This window comes from Leuciscus leuciscus (genome assembly GCF_965113295.1).
Source record: "Leuciscus leuciscus genome assembly, chromosome: 2".
NCBI classification, from domain to species: Eukaryota; Metazoa; Chordata; class Actinopteri; order Cypriniformes; family Leuciscidae; genus Leuciscus; species Leuciscus leuciscus.
In genome coordinates this window covers 60,266,241-60,282,518 of record NC_138726.1, presented here as the reverse complement: position 1 = coordinate 60,282,518, position 16,278 = coordinate 60,266,241, and the positions used below count along the sequence as shown (strand labels likewise).

General features: G+C 42.0%; 1 protein-coding gene and 1 pseudogene across 2 annotated transcripts in view; one reads left to right on the top strand and one right to left on the bottom strand.

Annotated features, from left to right (window-relative positions):
- Positions 1–16,278, top strand: part of LOC309492511 (uncharacterized protein) — a 147,553-nt gene that overhangs the window by 16,890 nt on the left and 114,385 nt on the right. The window lies entirely within an intron of this gene.
- The window catches only part of LOC309492435 (leukocyte immunoglobulin-like receptor subfamily A member 3), a 64,905-nt pseudogene that overhangs the window by 46,606 nt on the left and 2,021 nt on the right, over positions 1–16,278 (bottom strand). The window contains exons 2-3 of the transcript XR_014211756.1: positions 10,970–11,005; positions 9,800–9,962 (exon numbers count right to left, since the gene is read on the bottom strand). The product of XR_014211756.1 is annotated as a leukocyte immunoglobulin-like receptor subfamily A member 3 (transcript). The remainder of the gene's footprint in view (positions 1–9,799; positions 9,963–10,969; positions 11,006–16,278) is intronic.

Here is a 16,278-nt window from a genome sequence, read left to right as displayed (position 1 = left end):
TCAATCGAGGGAACGAGGGTCTGTCCATATAAACTTCCCTCGTCCACTTCACGAAGTGGAACTCACTTCAAAATGGCGGCAGGGATTCCCCCGAGGGGAAGTGTTTAGGGAAGTTGCAAGTGCGTGTCTAAAAGTGGACTGGAACGCAGCACAAGAATCTTAGTGTGTTTATAAGTCCCAATCTGATTGTCCACCAGTCTATATACAATCCAAGAATAGTGTAATCCAAAAGTCTGAAGTTGTTTACGGAAAGGTAAGTCCACAGGTTGTAAACTCCACAATCCAGGTAAATTGTGACTCTTCTTCTTCTTCTTCTTCTTCTTCTTCTTCTTTCAATTTTATGGCGGTTGGCAACAAACTTTAATGGTGGATTACCGCCACCTGCTGGACTGGGGTATGGTACTGGAGTCTAACCTTTCCAATGATAAAAAATAAAATATTTGATAAAATAAAATAAAAAACATCTAAATTATTTTAATTAGTCCTGTATTCCTCAGGAATCTAAATATATATTTAAAATATATTTCACCTGAGCTTCTTTGTAGGAAGTCTTCTAAGTTTAATCTTAACTGTTTTCTTTGCAATTGTGAACTTAATCTTTGTCTTTCTTTCTGATATTTAGGACATTGCAGTATAACATGCTCTACATACTCTGGACAATCACATAATTCACAACTGCCATCAGCATGCTTCTTCATTATTACCAAAGTCTTATTTAATCTTGTGTGTCCATACCTCATTCTTGACAACACATCCTCCTCCTCCTTGCTTCTGTTCATATTTCTGCCCTTTCCCACTTTATTCTGGATATTATAGAACTGTCTTCCAGTCTCCCCATTGTCCCATAATGTTTGCCAGTTACCCTTAACAATGTTTTTAACCATACTCTTAATTTCTGCTTTGCTATAATTAACCTCAATATCTACATTGGGATTTCCAGCTGCTTGCTTTTATCTGCCAACTCGTTTCCTACGACTCCTATATGAGCTGGTACCCATATAAGAGTTATCTCGGTTCCTGATTGTAACAGATTATTTGTGACTTGTATTATTTCAATTACAATATCCTGTCTTGATTTTGACTAAAACGTTTTGATGCCGATCAAAGCTGAGCTTGAATCTGAAGCAATTACTGCCTTTCTTTGCTACCCCCATGCTTTCAGAAAGTTTCTCGAGGAACCCAAAGTTTGTGAGTGAATATAAAAGCTTTGGAATATTTTCCCTCCCATCTCATATTATTCCACCACCATTTCCCTTTTACAGATCTGTATTAAAATAATAGTTCAATCAAAAAAATTAGAAAAACATTAGAAAATAGGCCTATTTGTTGTTAGCTGGGTACAGTATTGACTTTGTTTTGATCACTTCTATACTGATTCTTTTACCTATTTTAACTTTTAATGTTAGGATGATATATGCTACCCCCATTTATTTTATCAATCTGTTTAGATGCATCTGTATATATAATTAAATCCTCTCTATACCTCTCCATTAAATATCTCTGCACCCTACACTTGTCCATGCCAATTTCTTACTTTTCTTCTAACAACCCCAAATCAATAGACATTTCTTTATAATCCCATGGTGGAGCAGCTGGGAAAGGTACAGTAGTACTTACTTTCAGATCATTAAACCCCATTTCATTTACTTTATCATTGATCACCCAAACAAAACTTCTGACTTGAGCATTTCCACGCTCTTGGCATTGCTTCAAAACTGATTGACTCATATGATTTCCATTATGACCCCTCAAGTTTGCCCAATACACAAGGCCAGCTGATCTCTTCTAAGATGAAGAGGCATTTCTCCCATCTCCACCTGGATAGCTGTCACTGGTGTAGTTTTGACAGCACCACAGCACAATCTTAATGCTTGATTTTGTATCACATCCAACTTACTCAACAACGTTTTGGCTGCAGACCCATATATTACGCTTCCATAATCTAATACTGACCTGATCAATCCTGTGTAAATTGTTCTTAGTGCAGATATACTTTAACTCCGCATAGACACCGCATTACATTTATAGTTTTCTTGCATTTATCAATTATTTTTTGTATATGCACTGCCCATGTTAATCTTTGATCAAACCATATGCCCAGGTATTTAAAGGTGTCAACCCTTTCCAATTCATTAGCAGACAATTTTATTTATTATTCAATTATGACTGAAACATTAAGACATTGTTTTTTAATTAAATGATGGTTTACAAATGTGAAAAACCAAGAAAAACACCTCTAATAAACTCTTAATTTCAAAAGTTATTAATTTATACAGAACATTTGATACAGAATAAAACTATGTTATGTAATTACTCAAACAAGCGAACTAGAACAAGCAACAGTATCATTGTCAAGCTTTCACTAACAGAATAACAACACAAGGTTATGACAAATATAAAGCTTATACACTCACCTAAAGGATTATTAGGAACACCATACTAATACTGTGTTTGACCCCCTTTCGCCTTCAGAACTGCCTTAATTCTACGTGGCATTGATTCAACAAGGTGCTGAAAGCATTCTTTAGAAATGTTGGCCCATATTGATAGGATAGCATCTTGCAGTTGATGGAGATTTGTGGGATGCACATCCAGGGCACGAAGCTCCCGTTCCACCACATCCCAAAGATGCTCTATTGGGTTGAGATCTGGTGACTGTGGGGGCCATTTTAGTACAGTGAACTCATTGTCATGTTCAAGAAACCAATTTTAAATGATTCGAGCTTTGTGACATGGTGCATTATCCTGCTGGAAGTAGCCATCAGAGGATGGGTACATGGTGGTCATAAAGGGATGGACATGGTCAGAAACAATGCTCAGGTAGGCCGTGGCATTTAAACGATGCCAAGTGTGCCAAGAAAACATCCCCCACACAATTACACCACCACCACCAACCTGCACAGTGGTAACAAGGCATGATGGATCCATGTTCTCATTCTGTTTACGCCAAATTCTGACTCTACCATCTGAATGTCTCAACAGAAATCGAGACTCATCAGACCAGGCAACATTTTTCCAGTCTTCAACTGTCCAATTTTGGTGAGCTCGTGCAAATTGTAGCCTCTTTTTCCTATTTGTAGTGGAGATGAGTGGTACCCGGTGGGGTCTTCTGCTGTTGTAGCCCATCCGCCTCAAGGTTGTGCGTGTTGTGGCTTCACAAATGCTTTGCTGCATACCTCGGTTGTAACGAGTGGTTATTTCAGTCAAAGTTGCTCTTCTATCAGCTTGAATCAGTCGGCCCATTCTCCTCTGACCTCTAGCATCAACAAGGCATTTTCGCCCACAGGACTGCCGCATACTGGATGTTTTTCCCTTTTCACACCATTCTTTGTAAACCCTAGAAATGGTTGTGCGTGAAAATCCCAGTAACTGAGCAGATTGTGAAATACTCAGACCGGCTTGTCTGGCACCAACAACCATGCCACGCTCAAAATTGCTTAAATCACCTTTCTTTCCCATTCTGACATTCAGTTTGGAGTTCAGGAGATTGTCTTGACCAGGACCACACCCCTAAATGCATTGAAGCAACTGCCATGTGATTGGTTGATTAGATAATTGCATTAATGAGAAATTGAACAGGTGTTCCTAATAATCCTTTAGGTGAGTGTATAAAGAAAGAACGAACTACAATATTTTCAAACCATGTTAAAGGACAAATAAATGCTGACAGAACATTCAAACATGTGGACAGAATTAACTCTTTTAATATCAGATTGAAGTTTCTTCCTCTGTTACAGCGTACTGACTCTTCAGCAGATGAAACTGAAATACACATAAATCATTGATTCAGTGAGAGAGAGACAGAGACAGACAGAGAGAGAAAAGGGGGGGGAGAGAGTAAGAGAGAGAGAGGGGGGAGAGAGAGAGAGAGAGAGAGAGAGAGAGAGAGAGAGAGAGAGAGAGAGAGAGAGAGAGAGAGAGAGAGAGGAATCAGACAGAAGTTTTACCTCTCGCTCTGTAACATTTGTAAAGCAGCACGACTGTCGCTAGCAGATACGGAGAAGCGGCCAGAAGAGAACTGAGGATTTTGAGGACAGAAATCTGTCCTGAACGTGACACTGAAAAACAGAAACACAAGAACATTATTGAGCAACATTACAGAGCTCTGAAGGGCTTTCAGAAAGTTTCTCGAGGAACCCAAAGTTTGTGAGTGAATATAAAAGCTTTGAAATATTTTTCCTCCCGTCTCTCATTATTCCACCACCATTCCCCTCTTACTAGTGATGTAGTACTCAAGTCCGGTCTCAGACTTGAGTCCGGTCTCGAGAACGATTTCTGCTTTCTTGGACTCGACTCGGACTTGTTCCTTCAAAGACTCGGTCTTGACTCGGACTCAACCCTTCAAAGACTCGGTCTTGACTCGGACTCGGCATAGGCGGTCTCGTCCCCATCACTAGTCCACTAGAAAATTTGTATTTGCTCTGCATGTCCTAACTATGATTATAAAAGTCAGGGTGGGCTTAACATGTTGATGACAGAGCAGCACTGTTGAAGCAGTTTAGAAAAATAGGCAGAAGATGATGCATGTGGTAGGGATTTTTTTAATGATAGTAAAAGCATAGTCCATATTAAGGTGTTAAGACTGCTCCTCTAAACGATTCCCAATCTAGCTTAGTCTGTAGGCCTAACTGTTGATTATTAACTGGGGTGATATTTAATCATGAATATGAAAACTGACATGTTTTTATGGTCTTGGTCTCGACTCCTAAAGACTTGGTCTCGACTCGGACTTGCTTCCTCAAAGACTCGGTCTTGACTCGGACTCGACTGAATTTGAAAACCAACGGACTCGGTCTCGACTCGGACTCGACCCTTCAAAGACTCGGTCTTGACTCGGACTCGGCATAGGCGGTCTCGTCCCCATCACTACCTCTTACATCTCTGTGTTAAAGGAAGAGTTCATTCACAAATATTTATTCTGCCAAATTTACTGACCTTCATGTTGTTCAAACCTGTTTGAATTTCTTTCTTGTGTGGAAAATAAAAGATATTTTGAAGGAACTTTTAATTTCATTGTATGAAAAAAAAACAACAACTTCCAAACACCTTCTTATATGTTCCACAGAATAAAGAAAGTCACACATGTTTGGAACGACATGAGGGTGAGTAAATGATGACATCATAGTATATTAATATAAGTTATTCATTTTAATGTTTAAGAGGTATGTACAATTGTTTTACTCTTCAGACCAAAACTGTATGTTTGACACTGAACATATATGAGCACAATCAGATTAATTCCTTGCTGCTTTCAAATGAAAAACTGAATTTATGAAACGTCAGATTTTAACAGGAAAGTCTCTCACAGTCTCTTGATTTCATTGACTTGTGTGATGTTTTTTATACGGTGTTTATTTCACTATATTTCAGCATATTTTGCATGTGATTTGATATTTCAACATAGTTATGTGAAACAAACACAGTTCTTATGATTCCCAGAATGTGCCTTGTCCACCTAGGGTTGAGGGCACACTCTACTAGGAGTGTTGCCTCTTCCTGGGCTTTGGCTCAAGGCACCTCGTTGACAGATATCTGTAGAGCTGCGGGCTGGGCAACACCCAACACGTTCGCTAGGTTTTATAGCCTTTGTGTAGAACCTGTTTCCTCCTGTGTACTCGCTTCGGCCAGTAGCGCGAGGAATTAGGTTAGTGTTGGCTTGCTACGCCATTCTCGCCCCACGGGCCAGATACGTGCATTTTCCTGCTCCGTTGGTTACCCAACAAACGGCTAACCTCGTGAGTTCCTCCGTCACCCCCCCCCCCCCCTGGCGTCAGGCGAGGCGGATCACCGGTCGCCAGTCCTGTTACCTCTCACTATGAGCTGAGTTCAGGCTGGGGTTTATGTTGCGGTCCCTACGGCGACCCCATGTGTTCTCTCCACGAGATGGTTACCCCCGGGTTAGCCAGTGTCTTCCCCTCAACAGATTCTGCTCTGTCATCTTTGCTGAGTACGCTCCCACCCTCCGGGCTGGGACTACCTCAGAGACTTCCATGTGTTCACTACCCTACAGGCTAGTGCACATGTGTATTCCTAGTGCCTTCCTTCGGGCAGGTTTTGGGCTCTGCAGTGTTCTCTTCTACATCGTGGGCATGCTTTCCCAGTGTTATCCAATGTCCACTGAGTGGGTCTTGCGGAACAGCAGTGTGACTCTTCCCAGCTAAGCTTCCGCACATAAGAGATAAGTTTCAAGAAACTGCTGGCTGAAGCTTAGGCAGGGCGCTGGAAGGGGCCAGCACCATGGCGTTTTATTAGGGATCCCAATTCGTTGGAAACTCCTCCGACGAGACGTAGGAGTTCCCGAACGAAAGGTAACGTCTCGGTTACGTATGGTAACCCTCGTTCCCTGAGTAGGGAACGGAGACGTCTCGTCCCGTCGCCATGCTGCTGTACCTTCGCGGAGGACTGGACACCGGTCAGCTCCTCAGCGAAAAGCGTTTGTGTATGCGCTTGCTTCCGCCTTTATACCCGCGCTGGTAGGCGGGCCGCGGAATGCAAATGTTGCATGCCAATGTTCATTGGCTCGTTTTAATTCACTCGAAGGCAAGTGGTCTCCGTAGCGTGATCCCAATTCGTTGGAAACTCCGACGACGAGACGTAGGAGTTCCCGAGACGTCATTCATTATAATAGCGATCAGCACATTAATAAAACATATTTGTTTGTTCCAGGGAAGAAGGGCATATAGGGGTCATGTGAGGGTCTGTGAGATTAGATAAGGAAATCATTTTTAGGTGAGCTAATACTGAAACTTTGGTGTCAGATCAAATAAATCTAAAAAGTCTAAATCTAGACAAATCTCTAAATCTGAATGTTCTGCTTTTAAGATTACACTTAGAGTTAAAAAATACTTTAGCTTTAAAATGCATTTTCAGACCCCTGCATTCAGTTTCATTGTTTTTCTCCTTCAAATAGTTTGTAACACAAGAACAGAGAGAATTAAATAAAAAGAGGAGTGACAACTGTATTTATCAGCAGTGTGAATGAGTAAAAGTCTTGATTAGTTGTGTGATCATGATCATGTAGAAAGAGTTTAAGAGGACAATGATGTTCAACTCACCCTTCACAGAGAGAGAAACAGCAGAGCTTGATGTTGATGTTCCATCTCTCTGTCCTTTACACCTGTACTGACCCTGATCAGACTCAGTAGCTCCTCTGATAGTGAGAGTGTCTCTGTTTACAGTGTAACGCTCAGATATCTGTAATATTACAATGCCTTTATACCACTCATATCTCCAGTCACTGTGATCAGACTTTATCACACACTTCAGATTGACTGTTTCTCCAGTGAATACAGATCTGTCTGGTGTCACAGTCACTGTAGATGTGGGGAAACCTGAGAAGAAAGACACAAACATAAAGACTGAAACTTCTCTTTCAGGGAATAAAACTGTTTGTTCAGAAGGACCTTCGGTTGTAAACACTGGTTGTAAATGGGAATGTTGCTGGTATAAACCCTGCAGTGAATGAACTGTTAACCATCACTATTGTGTCCTTGAGCAAAGCATTTGACCAACGGTTTCCAGAGGGATTTAGTTCATGAAGCCATTCTGTGACAGAGATACATTACACTGGTCTTGGTCATACGATGATTAATATAATTTTGCAAAACGGAAAAGAAAGTTGAAAAAGAAAGTTGGCAAACCACAGTTTGTTATACAATTACAAATTGTTTTTAATATATTAATGTAGCGGGTAGGGTGGTTGAGATGGGAAGTGTACCTTTAAGACCTGCTCATTGGCACTGATTATTTGGTCCCTTTAAATGTGTCGTGAGACATGAACAGAAAAACATTAATGTGGTGTGAGTTGAAGAGTGAGCCTCTTGGTGTATTGGCTGTGTAAACTGGAGAACGGAGAGTCTTTTTGGAAGGTCATGCCTATTTGTCGTTAATACTAAACTCATTGAGAACCGCTTAACACGGCTCTTTGTTTGTAGCTCGGTCTGGTGTCTGCGTGTATGGTGACCAGTAAATGGTACCAGCAGTTACGAGTCTACAGAACTTGCTCACATAATAGCGAGAAGTGATTCTATACGGGTTTGCAGCAACGTAAGTTTATTACCCTTTTTTTCTTTCCGATGTAACGTAATGTTTAGCGCTGATCGTTTCCTTTCTTTGATATTGCCTATGAATAGAAGCAACAATGGGAAGAGTGCACTGCTAATAGTCATCCACAACGTTGAACTTTATTGTTACGGGGCATATAGCTCTAATTCATCTAGGCTGGTATCCAAAGAAAAATGTAAGTTTATCGAATCCCTTTTTTGTCCTAATTTTCTAATTAGAGATTTAATATTGTTTTAAATTGTCATGATGCTATCAAACATTGCATCATAAACCACTTATGCTTGTGATTACTGGAGAATTGCCTTCGTCTGTCACTTGCCACTGTTTTTCCCAGTAGCACCTCAATGCAGTACATGAGATCCGGGGGGCGGAGTTGGATCCAGATATAAGGGGTGGAGATTGGTAGGTTTAGGGGTGGGTTTAGGGATTAAGGGGGTGGAGACGGGTAGGTTTAGGTATATGTAAGGTGGGAGGAGTTGGATTTTATCCGACTCCTCCCCGTGGATTTCATGTTCCGCAGTGAGGACCATCTCGTTTTTCCTGCGTTTAATCATTCTGTTTTATTTTTTATTTCTTTGGATGTTTGAGTGTGTGTCTTGGGGATCTGCTACCACCGTTCTGTGATGACCTGGATCTAGGTGGGCCTAGGATGGAGTCCTGCTAGTGGTAGCTTGTTAATCTAAATGTTTTTTTTTTTGTTTTTTTTTCTGTTTGGCAATCATCATATTCCAATATTCGGCCTATGGGCATTGTGCAATATCTCCTTTGGGGACAGTGTCTATTTTGCAATGTTCACTATAGTGTGAAATGCTGTGTTAGTGTATGCACGGGCGATTTGGTTTGAAGTGTCTCTTGCAGTGTTGGGGTGTGTGTATGTGAACAGTATTTATTTGACTTTATTCACTGTAGTCTTAATATTGTTAGACTTTATATCCTGTAACTCATTTATTATGAGACTTTTATTCACTGTGTGATCTATTTATTGTAGAATTGTCCACTGTTACCTATGGGGAAATTTGTCTGCTCTGATTGCCAATCAGTAGCCTATATTATTGTCTAGTGTTTAATAAAATTATATTTGATTACATCAGTCCCATTTCTGTTCCTTTATTGGATACAACCTGCCTAAATAGTTTAAAGGGGAGCACGGTTTGGGTTTTCTAGTTTAAATATTCAAATTGTGCGTCGGAGCGCCCCCTAGGGGTCACATGTATTTCATGTTCTCATCACAGGTGACGTTTCGAGTCTAATGGCCATTGAGAACATGAAATACATGTTTCTATTATTGGAGCTGTGGTGTGCCAACTTTCTCTTCCCTTTGCAGTTTCTGTGGTTGAGCTTCCTCACTGAGTTTGTTTTGCCCGCTGGATGTGTGCATTTTGTGTTGAACCTTATATTAAAGATGGAGACGCACATAAGACTGGAAAGTCACAATTTACATGATTTTATAATAAACCAAAACCTCCACAAAACAAACAAACACACACACACAAACACACACACACACACACACGTGTGCAGTTACTGAATAATGACTAAAAGTGAATTTCTTCAGTCCTCTTATAACAGATGTGGATGAAGATTATAAGTGTTGAAATATGAATTTAAATGATCATTAAACAGATGTGAATATGAAGACTCACCTGATACAGTCAGTGTAACAGTATCACTGATGTCTGTGCGTGAGTCTGATCTCTCTCCTCTACACCTGTATTTATCACTGTCGGACACATACGCTGTGAAACTGAACTCTGCTGTTGTTGTTGTATAGACAGTGTATCCATCTCTAAACCAGCTGTATCTCTGAATGTCTCCTCCTCCCTGTATGTCACATGTGAGAATGACTCTCTCTCCTTCGAACACACGCTGATCTGGCTTCACCGTCACTACAGGTTTCACTGAGAAACATCAGTAAATATTGAAAAGCATTGCAGTATCAAGATCACTGTCATGAACTCAAAACTTTATCAGGAGAAAAACACTCAAATAAAAAATCTAGTTTGCTTATAAATTGTAATTATTACATCAACAATGTGGTAAAAACTAACTGAAACTGATGTATGTATCCAGTCCGCATTTCCTTTGTATTATTGATCTTCCCGTTCTGAACCACTGTAAAAAAAAATCTGTAGAAATTGCAGTATTACTGGCAGCTGCTTGTTTTACTTAAACTAAAATAACAGCCTCATGCAAAAACTAAAATATGCAAAGCATTCTGGGAACCAAAATCTGAAGGGGGAAAAAAAAAACAGAAAAAGGTTGATGAAGATTTCTGGTTCCCAGCATGCTTTGCATTAGGTTGTTATTTTATAATTTTATTCTGTAAAGACAAAGACTTGTTAATGTTTAATGTTCATTTAACTTTGAACAAACTGTTGCTAGTAAATAACATCAATTTAGATCTACAGTAAGTTACTGGCAAAAAGCTGCATAACTACAGCATTTGTTTTTACAATTTTTTACTTCAGTCTGTCTGTTCTCAAGCCCTTTTCTCTTCCAGCCCTTCCAACCAAACCACACTGAATGAATAAAGCTAAGCATTGGTGCTCAAGATCTTAATGACACACAGTCAATAATTAATAAAAATGAGAAAAAAACATTTCTGTTTTATACAGTGGATTATGATCTTTTGAAATTAATGTCTGACTGAACTACTTTACAACTGCAAGACTGTTTGTTTGATAGATTGAATAAATAGCAGATTTCTGTAATGTTTTGCAGCATAAGGAACTACAGTCAGATGATTCTGTGAAATATGCAAAACATGGACATAAAACATCAGCAAAGAGACAAATGTGGGATCCTGTTGTAAATAATATGGTTATAGTAAACCATATATAGTAAACTACTATAACACAATTCACATTAGTTACAAACTAAAATGTACTGCAGTAAAGCACAGTACCTTGGCTGAGTCCAGAGTGAACGAGGGACATCAGCACTAAAGGCAGAAGAAACACAGATATGAAGCTTTTCCATTCATTCAACACAATGTAAATCACACACTGAAACATGTCTAGAGTTTATTCTACATGAGCTGAAAGTGTGTTTCTGTTGTGATGCTCATTCAGGAGAACTGATGGTTTATTCTCCAGCATTTAACATCATCACACACACTGACGTCACAGGACTCGTGAACTGATATGAGAGTCGATTCAGTGATTCACTGATTGATTCACTGTTTGATTCACTGATTGATTCACTGTTTGATTCACTGATTGATTCACTGTTTGATCACTGAATTGAGAGTCGATTCAGTGATTCACTGTTTGATTCACTGTTTGATTCACTGTTTGATTCACTGTTTGATTCACTGATGCTCAAGAACAATTAAGCAGTTTGAACACTGAGCTTCACAACATACAACATCATATGACATTATAGGCTAATGTAGAAGATTTTATTATTTAGAAAATAAGTAATTTACGCTATATATTTGTACACTATTATCTCCGTGTGTGACTTTGGTTTGACTTTCTGAAGCCTGAAGAAAGCAGAAAATTATATTCATATTCTAGTATGACACTTATATTCTAGTATAATCACACAGTACAAAGACCTTTTACCCAAAAATATCTATAGAGTGTGTTACCATCTTTGGAAAAGGATGTATGGTATATATGTGTGAGCTGAGCAAAAATCTGGAGTGGTTTTCTACAGGAGATGCTCGGCTTTGTTGCAAAATAAAGTCTAATATTTCTGGCATCAAAGATCTCTGAGAAGTGATTTTTGACAAAAGAAAGAAACCAACAAAACTACTCATCAATAAATGTGATGTCCGTGTATTTCTGTAACTCTGTCTTCATAGTTCTTGTTCTCTTGTTTTGTGTTTTTTTTTTAAAGTTTTGTATTTATTAATTTTTGCTCCCTATTGAATTTTTCCTGTATTACATGTTCTAACTCTAACATGAAAGACACTATTAAACATGTATAAATAATATAGAATCATGCAGCTTTCACAGCACTACAATGCATTATATCACAGTACATAAAAATACACTTTATTAATAAAGACACTTGCATACACATGTTAAAAAATAAAATATTAACATTAATGTGATTAAAGTTTCACATCACTGATTCTTCACTGGAACAAAACAAGCTTCAGAACCAAATCAGGCCAAAGTGTTTGAGACACACGACATCACTTCCTGTCTGATGTCGGCACCATGAACTTCACTGTGACTGTATAGTGGCTGCAAAATAATTTGGACACTTTGTGTGTTTCACATATAGTACACTTTAATGACCCAAACCCAGTTCAGCTACAGTGAACCAGAAAGAAAACTTCAAGCTTCTTCTGGTCTAAGAGTATTTTAACACCTCGTTTGTTTCAGCACTTCAAGAGCTCTCGCCTCGGTCAGAAATAATTCATATGTCAACAATAAATGATCTCAGTTCCTCTTAAAAGTACCCCAAAAAAACATATTCAGACCACAGTATTTTAATCTGTTGACCGCTTGCAGTCTCTCAAACAAACTAGTGTGAAAAAGCCCTTAAACCACATTAAAAATGTATCAATATATTTGCTATTTAAATAAATATAGTTCAAGTACAGTTTTCAATCAAGGCATTTGTTAAAATAAAATGTATTAGCTTTGCAAAAAAATGAATAAATAAATCTGTTTAAAAGGACAACACAAGTCTGAGACACTTTCTGATTGTCAAGCATTGGTGGAACATGTTCATATGTCGAAGTCATGAACTGTCACGGTGCATGGATCGGCTGTGTTCTCAGGTCCTGTGATTTGGTGTCTTTCATGTGGTTACATCATGCTCATTGGAATCAGCTGCTAATCAGTCCCCGCACCAGGTGTCTCACATTACCGTCAGCTACATATACTCACCTCATTCTCTCCTTCCTTGTCTGATAGTTGATCTGGATGTTGGACTGCCTTGTTGGTTTGTCTTGGTCTTGTTCGTGTTGGATTGTCTATTTCGCCGTTGATCGTCACTGGATTGTATTCATCACGGGAGATTCACGCCACGTCATCACCAGCCATCAAGCCACTGCGCCACCCAGCCGAGAGATAACATCATCACCCACGGAGTTCATCATTGTCTTCACGGAGTTTGTGTTCACCATATTTGTCGTCAATAAATATATGTGTTCACACTGCTTTTGCTTCCTATCTCATTCATTATCATCACAGAACTATCAGACCACTCATGGAAGCAGCAGGCTCCACCCCACTCACGGCTGAGGAGGCTTTACGTTCCTGCATCTCTCGGCTGGAGTCCCAGGAGAAGAGCTCGGCGGATACGGGAACAGCGATCCGAGCTCTTGTGGCGCAGGTATCTGAGCTCACCCAGTGGATGCAGAACTGGCAACAACCCACTGCGCCAACCCCACCACCCATGCCGCCCGCCCATCAGGAACCATCCGGGGCTGCCCAGTCACCCGAACCCCGCCTTCCCCCACCAGAGCTTTACAGCGGTGAGCCAAACTTCTGCCGGGCTTTCCTCACTAGATGCTCCATGCACTTTTCATTGCAACCTCGCACGTTTACCAGTGAGGTAAGCAAAGTGGCGTTCGCGCTCACACTGTTAACGGGGAAGGCGGCACTGTGGGGCACGGCGGTATGGGAGAACCAAGATCCGTGTTGTGCCTCGTTCTCGGCGCTCTCCGCCGAGATGAAGCGGGTGTTTGACCGCGCTGCCACTGGAAGAGAGGCCGCGCGGCGTTTGACGGATCTCAAACAGGGGGAGAGATCCGTCTCAGACTTTTCTATCGAGTTTCGCACCCTGGCGGCGGAGTGCCGATGGAACGAGGAGGCGCAGTGGGACATGTTCCTGCATGGGCTGGCTGACCGCGTCCAACGTGAGATCTACGCCCTGGATCTACCCGCTGATCTCAACGGCCTCATCGATCTGGCACTACGGGTAGACGCTCGACTCTCCCGAACCGAGCGGCGGTGTTTAACCGCTCGGTTTCCCCCTGGGGAGGGACCTCCAGTTCGAGCCAGTGGCAACGACGCGGTCGGCCCATTCCAGGATCACGAGCCCATGCAGGTGGGTCGAGCTCGGTTGACTCGGGAGGAGAGGGAGAGGCGGAGATCTCACGGCCTTTGCCTGTACTGCGGGGCGGCGGGACATTTCGCCTTTAGCTGCCCGGTAAAAGGGCCAGCCCGGCAGTAAGGAAGGGGCTACTGTCGGGTGGGATCTCCGCTATCAAGTCCTCGTTCAGATCTACCTCCACGCTCCTCCCGGTCAGGCTTAGATGGCATCGTCTGGACCTGCACTGCACTGCACTTTTGGATTCAGGGGCTGAAGGTAACTTTATGGATTCTACTTTTGCGCATCAAAATCATGTTCCCCTCCTCCCCCTCACCAGTTCTATTGCAGTCCACGCACTCAATGGTCAGACGCTTCCCACCATCACCACCATCACGGAACCCATCACTCTCACGGTATCTGGTAACCACCGTGAGAGCATCTCCTTTTACATCCTGGACTCACCCCACGCACCCGTGGTCTTAGGACATCCCTGGCTCATCAAACACAACCCCCGGATTGATTGGCAGCTGAAATCGGTGTCTGAGTGGAGCATTAAATGTCATGAGTCTTGTCTTGTGTCTGCCTGTCCGTCTGTATCTGAGTCTGTGTTGCAGGAGAAGGCGGCGGATCTGTGTAACGTGCCCGCGGAGTACCTCGACCTGAAGGAAGTGTTCAGTAAGTCTCGGGCTGCTTCTCTCCCTCCTCATCGTCCCTATGACTGTGCTATAGAATTACTGCCAGGTACGTCTCCGCCTAAGGGCAAGTTATACTCACTTTCTATTCCTGAGAGAGAGGCTATGGAGAAATATATTTCTGATTCTCTAGCATCCGGGTTCATCCAACCTTCCTCATCTCCAGCGGGGGCGGGGTTCTTTTTTGTGGGGAAGAAAGATGGATCTCTGCGACCTTGTATTGATTACCGAGGGCTGAATAATATCACGATAAAGAATACTTATCCTTTGCCGTTGATATCTTCAGCCTTCGAGAGGTTGCAGGGAGCATCGATCTTCACTAAATTGGACTTAAGAAACGCTTATCATTTGGTTCGCATCAGGAGGGGAGATGAATGGAAGACTGCCTTTAATACCCCCAGGGGGCACTTTGAGTACTTGGTCATGCCCTTCGGCTTGTCCAACTCCCCAGGTGTCTTTCAGGCACTCGTTAATGATGTGTTGAGAGATATGGTCGATCAGTTCATATATGTCTACCTGGACGACATATTGATTTTTTCTTCTTCTCTCCAGGAACATGTTCAACACGTCAGACGAGTGCTTCAGAGGCTGCTAGAGAATGGGCTTTTTGTCAAGGCGGAGAAATGCGACTTTCATGCACAGTCTGTTCCTTTTCTAGGGTACATCGTGTCGGCCGAGGGTATGCGCATGGATCCCGAGAAGATCAAGGCTGTGGTAGATTGGCCAAGTCCAGATTCCCGTAAGGCCCTACAAAGGTTTCTGGGGTTCGCCAATTTTTACCGGCGTTTTATTCGCAATTACAGCCAACTAGCCGCGCCTCTGACTGCCTTGACCTCTCCCAGAACGGCGTTCAGGTGGTCAGACGCAGCGGAAGCTGCGTTTGCCAACCTCAAACGCCGCTTTGTTTCGGCCCCCATCCTTGTTACCCCTGATCCGTCACGTCAGTTCGTGGTAGAGGTCGACGCGTCAGAGGTGGGGGTAGGTGCGGTGCTTTCACAGCGCTCACCCTCGGACGACAAGATGCATCCCTGCGCGTTTTTCTCTCATCGTTTGTCGCCAGCAGAGTCAAATTACGATATTGGTAACAGAGAGCTGTTGGCAGTCAAGCTGGCATTGGAGGAATGGCGTCATTGGTTGGAGGGGTCAGGGGTACCCTTCATGGTTTGGACCGATCATAAGAATCTAGAATACATCAGAACTGCCAAAAGACTAAACTCTAGGCAGGCTAGGTGGGCACTTTTTTTCGGACGTTTTGATTTTACACTTTCGTACCGCCCGGGTTCCAAAAACATCAAACCCGATTCTTTATCTCGAATTTTTGACCGCTCCGATCGCCCGTCCACTCCCGAGAGTATTTTTTCTGAGACACTTATTGTTTCTACTCTCAGTTGGGAGGTCGAATCGAAGGTTAAGACAGTCTTACATGGGGTAACGCCTCCGGCCGGTTGCCCACCTAACCGTTTGTTTGTGCCAGAAAGTCTTCGGTCCGAAGTTATCCAATGGGGTCATTGTTCCAATGTGGCAT